Raw genomic sequence first — 9,300 nt, 5'->3', positions numbered from 1 at the left:
CCGAGCGCCTGTTCCTGCTGGTTGTATCCATGCTGGGGGCGTGTCGACCGGCAGCGCTCGGCAGCATCGTCAGAGGAGCCGCGCGCTCATTGGGCGCCGCGTGTCCCCAAATGCACCGAGCAGCGCGAGTTACTTGGAAGTTTCACCACAGGTTGCCTCCGTGCATTCAGATGATGTATCTCACAGGCGATACAGTTATGCGCCGCAGAGACCTTTTTTTTGCGCGGAATGCGCACTATTTTACAGGGGGGGGGGGGGGGGGGGGGGGGTTCTGCAGATTCCCGTCCGAGCCTGCATGCACGCACGCGCACCGAGATGTTTTGTGTTGGTGTGTGTCCTTGACATACACTAATCGGATGAGGCTAGTCTCAATAAAAAGCCATTAGGTCACATTGACTCGCAAAATACCCCATAATTCAGTCACAATGAGGAAATGATGACGAAAAGCCTACAAGAGAGTCGCATGAAAAAAAACTTTCCTGAGGACACGAGTAGTCAATTCTGCAAAATGTCCTCCCCCCCCAAACACACTATCCGTGTCGTCAGAGGACCACACAGAGGTGTCACATAGGACAATGTCAAAAGACATGTTACAGCAATCCTCATTGCATATGTTACGTTTATCATGACAGAAATGACCAAAAGATTAATAGAAATGATTCCTTTAAATTGCATATTGTTAATGTGAGTTTTTTTCTTTCTTGAAGAGTTTTCACTCAACACATTCTCCAACACTTTATCAAAGGATTGCTGTGAGAAATGATCTTCTTGGTGTAATATTAACAGCTTGTACCTTGTTTGAGAAGATGGCAGCTTCATTACAGCGCCTCACCATTTTTTTAATACTTCAAAACCCTCCTCTAAGCAACTCTGCAGTCTCTGCCTATTGAAATCCAGCCATCCACCACAGGCAATGTCTTCTTCAATTTATCCTCCGGCGAGAGACAAGTGACACCATTGTGGTGGAGGAAAGACTGTGTCAAAACTGTGCCTTATGGAGGTTTTGTCTTTATTAGACAATGATTTATTTCATGATGCTACAGCTGGACAGCGTAGACATGTAACCAGACACCTGGATTTAAATCCAAGGCCGCCTCTTCACTTCAAACTTTTTATTCATTTTGAACTTAAAGATTTCCAAAATAGCAACGTCACAAGCTACATAGTCCCGTTAGAAAACAAATCAGTTGATGTTACGGATTAGGAGCAAAGGACATTGTACATAATGTTTCCTGTAATATTTGTCTGCTACATTTCCACTCTCATCCATCCAGCTCGCATCCCAATTAAACAAAATAAGCATGTATTAAAGTATAAGAATAAACCCGCACTCCGCCGACACAGGACCAGACCTGCTCTCCTGCTGCAGCTGATGCTCTCCTGTGAGAATGAATGCACACTTTCAGCACTGTGCACAAAAGCCGACACTAGAAAGTTCCCAGTGTTCAGTGTGAGCAAGGCGATGTGGCATTCAGAAGGCCATCTGGCTGTATTATTTTACATATTCTTTCACCACGAATACGTGGTGTTCTTGTGTTTCATGCGGTGCTTTGGCGATCTTTTCTAACGAGAACCCGACAAGAGGGCACGGTTCCTCTTTCACAGGGTTATTTCCCAGGGCTGTGTAGAAACTGCCGGTGTTTATCAACTCCCACTGGGCGTCAAGAACAAGAAGGCCAAGAGGGATGGTGAGGAAATCAGCTTGTTCAGCTGCAAGCTTATAACACAGAACCCCTCCAAAGGTAATATCAGCAGCTGTAGAAGTGATCATTTAAAAAACGAACAAACAAGGAAAAAAAATCTCACTCAGTGGGAAACGGCAGAATGGCTCTGTAGCTGCAGCAGCAGCAATGTGATGATTCAAGAGACCTTTTGTATGTTCCCAAATCCCAGCACCGACCTCCAGTGCTCAGTGTCCAAACAGCACACTGTCTGGCACTGAGACAACGTTCTCAGGCAGGAACAGCCGTGTGATTGGCCTCTTCACTTCTGTTTGTAATGGGAGAGATCCTCTTTAAGCGCAGGACAGCCTGACCACTGTGACAGACTGGCTGGGCTGTCGTGTCAAGGCCAGGCTCTCAAGGCAGATAGAGAAAAAACAAAAGAATGAAACGCACCACATGTGGATTTAAATCGTTGGCAGGGTTGCCTCTTCTCTGCAGCAGGTGGTGATGTTCGGTGGAGAAGGCTGACCTTTGGCTTATGACCTGAGTTTGATCCCCATGTTTGGCTAAAACATTGAGTCAGACAGAGCTGTTGTTGACTTTAGGCAGAGCAGTTTATGGCTGCTGTTTTAAAATGAATACATATTCTCTTATATCTCTATATATCTTCTCATTTAAAATGTGGAACTATTTTTTCAAGTAACTATGACTAAAACATTTAACCGATGTTTTAAGAGGACTAATGTTACAGGCATGCTTTTTAGGCGAAAATGGCGCTTTGAGCTAAACTCTAACATGTTCAACAAAGACAATAATAGCATGCTGATGTTTGACAGGTTTAATATTTACCACGTTCATCGTAGTTTAACGTGTTAGCAGCCGCAACGGGGGTTGTCTAGCATGCGATGCTAACGTGATTACCATTTAACACAAAGTAGCCCTTCAGCTGAGTTTGAAGGGAGAGTCATTTGTTTTTCTCATAAACCCAACATTTATTGACCTTCTTCTGGGATTCCTTTAATCTAGTGCTGACATTGCAAAGGTACGACTACTAAAATAAACATCCCCTTATCAGAACAGGAGAAGTAATAAAGCACTTCAGATTATTCTACTGTGGAGCCAGTCTTACTGGAGACTTGATATGTCTTATCTGTTCCTGAATTATAAAATAATACTGATTGAACATGTGGTTTCATGTAAATCCGAGATATTTATTTGCTCATTAAAATCAAGTGAGTGGCAGTTTGCTGTTGATCTACATTGCTTACTCATCCTCAGTGACACATCAACAGTTTGGACTGAAGAACAGGCTACATTTTTACCTGCATAGAAAAAAAAAGAGGATTAGTCAGACAGAAGACGTTGTACAGGTGCTGAAGAATAAATATCGTTCCTGGTTTCTTTGCTTTGAAAGGGAAAAGAACAGGTACAGCATGTATGACTGTGGTAATCACATAAGGTCAAATGAGTCAGTCAGGCGTAGCTGAGACGAGTAAACAAGTCCAAACTACCTGTTATTGTAACAAAGTGTGACCGCGCTGTCTAGCAGGATATACTTCTTATGTGTTTGTTATTGGGTTCTTATCACTAAGACACGAGTGAAAGCCAAATAATTACTTGTTCGCATGCTATCCTCAGAAACTTGCTTTATTCAGTCAGGATTATTTCAAAAATAGTTTTTTTATATATATATTTGGCTTAAGCCCAAAAAGTACACAATGTTCTTTTTTATGATACATCTCTCAGCACAAAGATACACCATATGTTGGAATACACTTCCCCATTTCAGTTTGATTCATACCATCAATTGATTCACGAGGTTCAAAATCCATCAGGGATAAATGACTGGGGTCTTCGTTTTTAAACAAAATGTTTGACCTTTTGGGAAAAAAAACTTCTTGGCTTTCTTGCTGTTAGTTAGGTAAGATCAATACCATTCGTGTATGTATGGTCAATATAAGGTGACATCCAGCAGCCAGTTAGCTTAGCTTAGCACCAGTGTTGACATCAAGACCTCTAAACCAAGACCAATGACAAAGACCATACAACGGGAAGCAAGATTGTCAACCTATTGAGTGCAGGATTTGAAATCACAACGATGATCAAAGTAAAACATTTCAATCACATCCAACTTCAACTGACAACAACTCATAATGTGACTCAATAGTGTGTTTGGAATCCACAGGGGGACCTCCTCCTAGACCTGGATCAGGGCCTCAGTGAGCTCCTGGCCAGTCTGTGGCGGAGCTTGGTGCCCTCAGATGCTCCAATACATAATGTCCAATAGGTGCTCAATTGGATTGAGGTGATGGGAAAGTGAGGGCCGGTCAATGGCATCAATGCATTTGTCATCCAGGATCTCCAAACTCTGGCAATGTGAGGCCGGGCATGGTCCTGCACCAGCAGGAACCCAGGGCCCACTGCACCAGCGTAAGGTCTGACAATCGCTCTGAGGATTTCAGAGGATTATGTCCAGCTCTCCTGGTGTAACAGCTGGTCTCATGGTGTCTCCAGCAAACACACAGCAAACCTTCTTGTGACCTCACGTATGGATGTGTATCCTGGAGGAGCTGTGTAATATTTTTAAAAAGTACAAATGACAAGTGTGGGGATATGTGTGGGAATAATTCTTAGCCACACACTGTGGGGATATTGGATGCACCGTTGGTTGCCTGGCAACCTCACAGTGATTCCAAGTCATTATGCCCAGCTAAGAAATGGTCTGGCACATAATTCCCCTTAAAACCACAACCTGTCATGTTTACACAGACATTAAATAATAGTAATCATTGAGCTTTGGTCAAGAGCCAGGCTAGCACCCTCTTCAAGATCTTATTCTTAACTAACTATATACTGGGTGAATGTATTTAAAAGACAAATATGAGAAGGCATTGATCTTCCATCTCACTCGCTAATGAGACCATAATTCACGCAATGAACATCATGCTGTATTGAAGACGATTGAAAACTAATGATTGAGACCATCAACTCATGTTTACAATATTTACTGAGATAATAAATCAAGTGAGAAGTCATTCTCTCATAGACTTTCATGCAATTGGACTTCTTTTTGCAACCAGAAGATTCGCCCCCTGATGGCCCGTAGAGAGAATGCAAGTTTAAGACAATATTTTAAATGTTCAAACGTGAGTGTATAAATAAAATACTATGAGGCAGCAGTGACTTGCTCAGATATCTGCAGTGAAGATAACCAACTAACCCTCAATAGCAGCCAGGTCAGTTTGTGAAGACGGATTCATGCATGTCTTCTTCACCAACAACGACCGGAAGGAAGAGGAGGAAACATTGTAAAGTCTGATGGCACAAAACAGCATTCTTAAAGGTGTTGGAGGGGGGCGGGGGGCTGCATCAGTTCACAGAAGGGTGGGAGGTGTTGCTTTAGCTGGAGTTCAGTTTAGTCGTCATCCTCCCTCTGCCTGTGCCTCCAGGCTGTCCATGTTCAGCCACACAACAGAGGCAGCCTTTTTTCACCAGTATGTTAATCCTGCCTGCCTCCCCCGCCTTGGTGCTGCCTCCCCCAGCACACCACCACGGAACAGAGTGCTGCTCAACACTCATTGACAGAACACGCCGAATTGTTGCATAATTTGAAAGCATCAGAGCCTCCTCAAGACTACTATCCTACGATGATGAACGTGATGACTGTCATGCGTGCGGAGTTGGATACATAATCGCAAGCAAAACTCAACGTCATTCACTTGACCCCGGGGCTGACGCTGAACCATGTACTGCCATCATTGTTCCTTCACATCACAGCGTGGTGGCTTTGTCCGCTCCACACAATGCAGCGCAAAAGAACAAAGTGAAGTGGACACAGTTTTGTTTTTTTGCACCCATTTGCTGGTCAGTAGTGGCCCTATTCACAATGCATTGATCAGTGCAGTGGCCGGGGAGGGATGCAGGGGACCTGACTCTGAAATACACTATTCAGCTGAGTGGTGAGTCCGCAGGCGTGTGCATTAACTCACCGCACTGGTGCTATAGAGATGAGGGTCTCTTTCATAAGGCCATTCAACAGGGGCACTTATGTGGCATGTCATCCATGAGGAATATGAACCAGCACCACGGAACTGAAGATACACTGAGACATATATTTCCATCGACTTCTTCTCGCGAGAAATCTCAAGTGTTTATTTTATCCAACTAAAACCCAAAGATAGACTATCCAATGTGCAATACAAAAAGAAAAAGAAAAACTAGCTCCTCACATTGGAGAAGCTGGGAATCTGTGCTTGAAAAGCTATTGAAATGATAAATTGATTATAGCCAATCAATTTTGTTTTAATGGACTTAACGACTAATTGTTTGGGCACTGAGTCGGCTGTCATCAGCATACAGTCTGACCTCCTTTGCTCTGTCCTCTGGGGAAACGCCATGAGCCTGTCTGTACATTATACTAGACCAGACTACCAATTAGACCGCTGGGTGAAAAATATGCACCCATGACTTTTTGGTGTCTTGACTTGTCCTGATTCGACCTATCAACTTTTCTTTCATTTTTTTTTTTTTTTCATTTTCTTTTCTTTCAAACTAATTCCCCAGTGTTCAAGGTAAAGCATGTATGCTGCATATATGCGCTGCAGAGAGTTCAACAGGAAAATGCCGAGGTACAATTTCAAAACATGAATTTCCAAAGCGGCACTGTTGCGTCACATGGCTGTTTTCACCGCCTCGAGTGAAGCGCGCTCCTGTGTCACAGGGTTCACAAGTGGGCGCGGCTCCACGCTGGCCGAGGCGGTGCACAACCGCAGCTCGGTGCATGAGCTCCACTGACCGCGGGGATGAGCCCGACGCGAGGAAGGAGGAGGAGGAGGAGGAGGAGGAGGGATGGGCGAATTTTGAAATGCGAGAAAGTTGCAGCGTCTCCCTTAAAACTTGCCGGCGTGCGTGGTGTCGTCGCGCGTCGCCGTAACGACGACCGTTTACGAGGGACGCACGGTGTTTATCCTCGAATGACCCCAGCGCCGGAGCGAGAACATCCCGTTCCTGAGATATTAATAGTTCCCCTTTGCGTCACCAAACTGTGGCGGGCCGCTTTGCTAGACACGCAACGGAGCCGCGATCTTTGCCAGCAACACAATATTCCTCCAAAGCAAACATGGTTATAAAACAGGTAGTCATCATTCTCCACCAGCTGCCCGCCGGCGTTACAGCCAACGTGATTACCACTTGGACGTGTTACGCACGTTGAGTCTGGATGACAGTGACTCCCAGCGAGTGCACATTTTTTTTATGGGGGGGGGGATGGAGTCAAACTCCTTAAACAGAATGTGGGTCAGTTTATCAGGAAACACTGAGCGTGCTGTAGGAAAAAAAAAAAAAGGGTGCACAGTCTAGCCCGCTGCACTGAAGTCTGCAGTGCAATTCTGCAGCCCAACTGTCCGGCGCAGTTTTGCAAGAGGAGCAGAGCCAATGTTGTTGGTGAGCTGAAAGCAAGCATAGCCCACAATGCACAATAAGCCATATGTTAACTCAGTCCCTTCCCCCAATCCGGGAGACAAGTGAGACTGGAGCTACAGAGCCTGGCCTGCATAGCTCCAGAGGGAGGGAGGGAGGGAGGGAGGTGGGAGGAGAGTTTCTGTTGCTATGTTCTTTGGGAGTCTCCTGTCTGGCGGATCTATGGGCTGGCTGATTTTGAGGGCTGACATGGCAATGTTGTATGTAGGTCAGCAACAGTGAAACAGGCCCCCCCAAAAAAAACACACCGGATGAGTGTGCTTGTGCAATGCCAACACCGTACTGTAAACACTGGTATGCACACACGAACCTGACAGATTGTGTCTGTCCAGTCCTATAGCATCCTTTCTGTGCTGTAACCGCATCGCTCCTCCACACCTGCATCCACAAGCACAAGAGTGGAAGCGTTCACCCCCCCTGGATGATGCATGTTATGCAGATGCCAAAAAAAAAAACATTCTGTGGAATCATTAAAAAGACTAAAGGAATGAAGTCCTAGCGAAAAGCTTGTGTAAAGAAAGTTGAAATAAACAATCGCAACTTGAGATCCCCTCGCTTGCTTTTCCTGGAGCCCGATGAGGACTCTGCATGACAGAGTTTCCCTCAAATGTCATCGAAATGCAATTATTTCTTTTCCATGCTGACTTAGAAGTTGAGCTTGACAGTTCAGTCCTGACCTTGGAAACAAAAACAACCTCAATGTGCTGAAAAAGGAAAAAAAAAAAAAAAGTCAACCTTGGGTCAGGATGGTCTCGACAGCTGCTGTTTCCAAGTCAAGAACGAAGTGATTGTGTCCAGTTTCTTTTTTTACTTTCAACTTATCTTAACTTCTTTTTGTTGAGTGAGTGATATATTTCTTTTATGATACCTTTTATGACGATTTAAGAGCTTTAGAATCATCAAGGTGCATCCTTCGCTGCAGGGAGTTTCTGTATTATGTCAGCTTGTTCTCAGACAAACCCGACTTCCTGTCAGTGTGAAGAAAGGGTTCGTATTTAAGGGAAGTTATTTGTTTCGCACAGACAACGAAACTGCTGCAGAACCTCAGAGCGAAAGGCTCAGATGTAACTTATTGGATGAGACACCGGTACATGTAGCGCAAAGTGTGGCTTTTAATCAAAACCCAGACTGACTTTGGGATCCTGATGAAACTCCTCGGCTTTGGATCTAGAATGAAGAAGCAATTGTCGCTGAATAGTCCTCACTAAATTGGTCCGGACTATCCAGTCAGCTCAGGTCTTTAAAGATTTGTCTGCTCCCGCAACCCCGACCGATTACTTTACTGCCGTTTGCTTAGTCTCCCACCGCCATCTGTGTGTTTCAGATCATCCAAGGCAGTTCTAATTACAGTCACAAGCAAGAGCCCATAGATAATGACAATGCTGCTATGATCAGCAGGATTAGACAGGTGCTTGTCGACTTGCTTTGACTCAGGCTTTTATGGTCTCTAACACACCCCGGACAATCAGTGAGGAGACGAGCAACTCAATCTCTCTTTGTCTCCTGCTCACATACGTTAACAATTTTCCATGTCACAGTTGTAGACCTTTGTCTTGTGACAATTTGATTATGTGACCATATTGCCTGTGATGTATTGTGATGTAAACACGCGATTGTTAATTTGTCATTGCAATTATTTGCTTTCAACTGTTAATGTGTGTCTCAGCACGCTATATGTATGCAACTGTTCATTTTCTAATGTTATATCTAGATTTCCACAACATTTCCTGTGGATATTCATGCTCCCCAGAGGATGAAATGCATTTGCGTTTGACTCCCTGGCACATTAGACTTGTCTAAGAAATATCAAAATATAAAGGAGAGTTTGCAATTAAGTCTATCTGAGCACATTCGTGCTCTTCAGGGGACAAATGTGTTTTTAGTGACCTCCTGACCTTTACCCTCTCAGGACAAATAATAATGATTTAGCCCAATCATTAGAAGAACTAAACTGTGGGATGTTTGTTTCATCCATCCCTTTTATATTGCGGGCTGTAATAAATATGACTAGAAGAGCCATAATCTTTTAATTATTATTCTTGTGTGTGTTCAATGGTAGCCTTTAATGGTTATCATCAGCTTCATTAGCTACATAAAATGTTTTTTTAATCATTTGTTCACATTATCTAGGTGAAATGAAGTATTGTACCGTCCACTT

Source organism: Eutrigla gurnardus (assembly GCF_963514095.1).
Source record: "Eutrigla gurnardus genome assembly, chromosome: 9".
Classification (NCBI taxonomy): domain Eukaryota; kingdom Metazoa; phylum Chordata; class Actinopteri; order Perciformes; family Triglidae; genus Eutrigla; species Eutrigla gurnardus.
Note: the sequence above shows the minus strand (reverse complement) of the source record.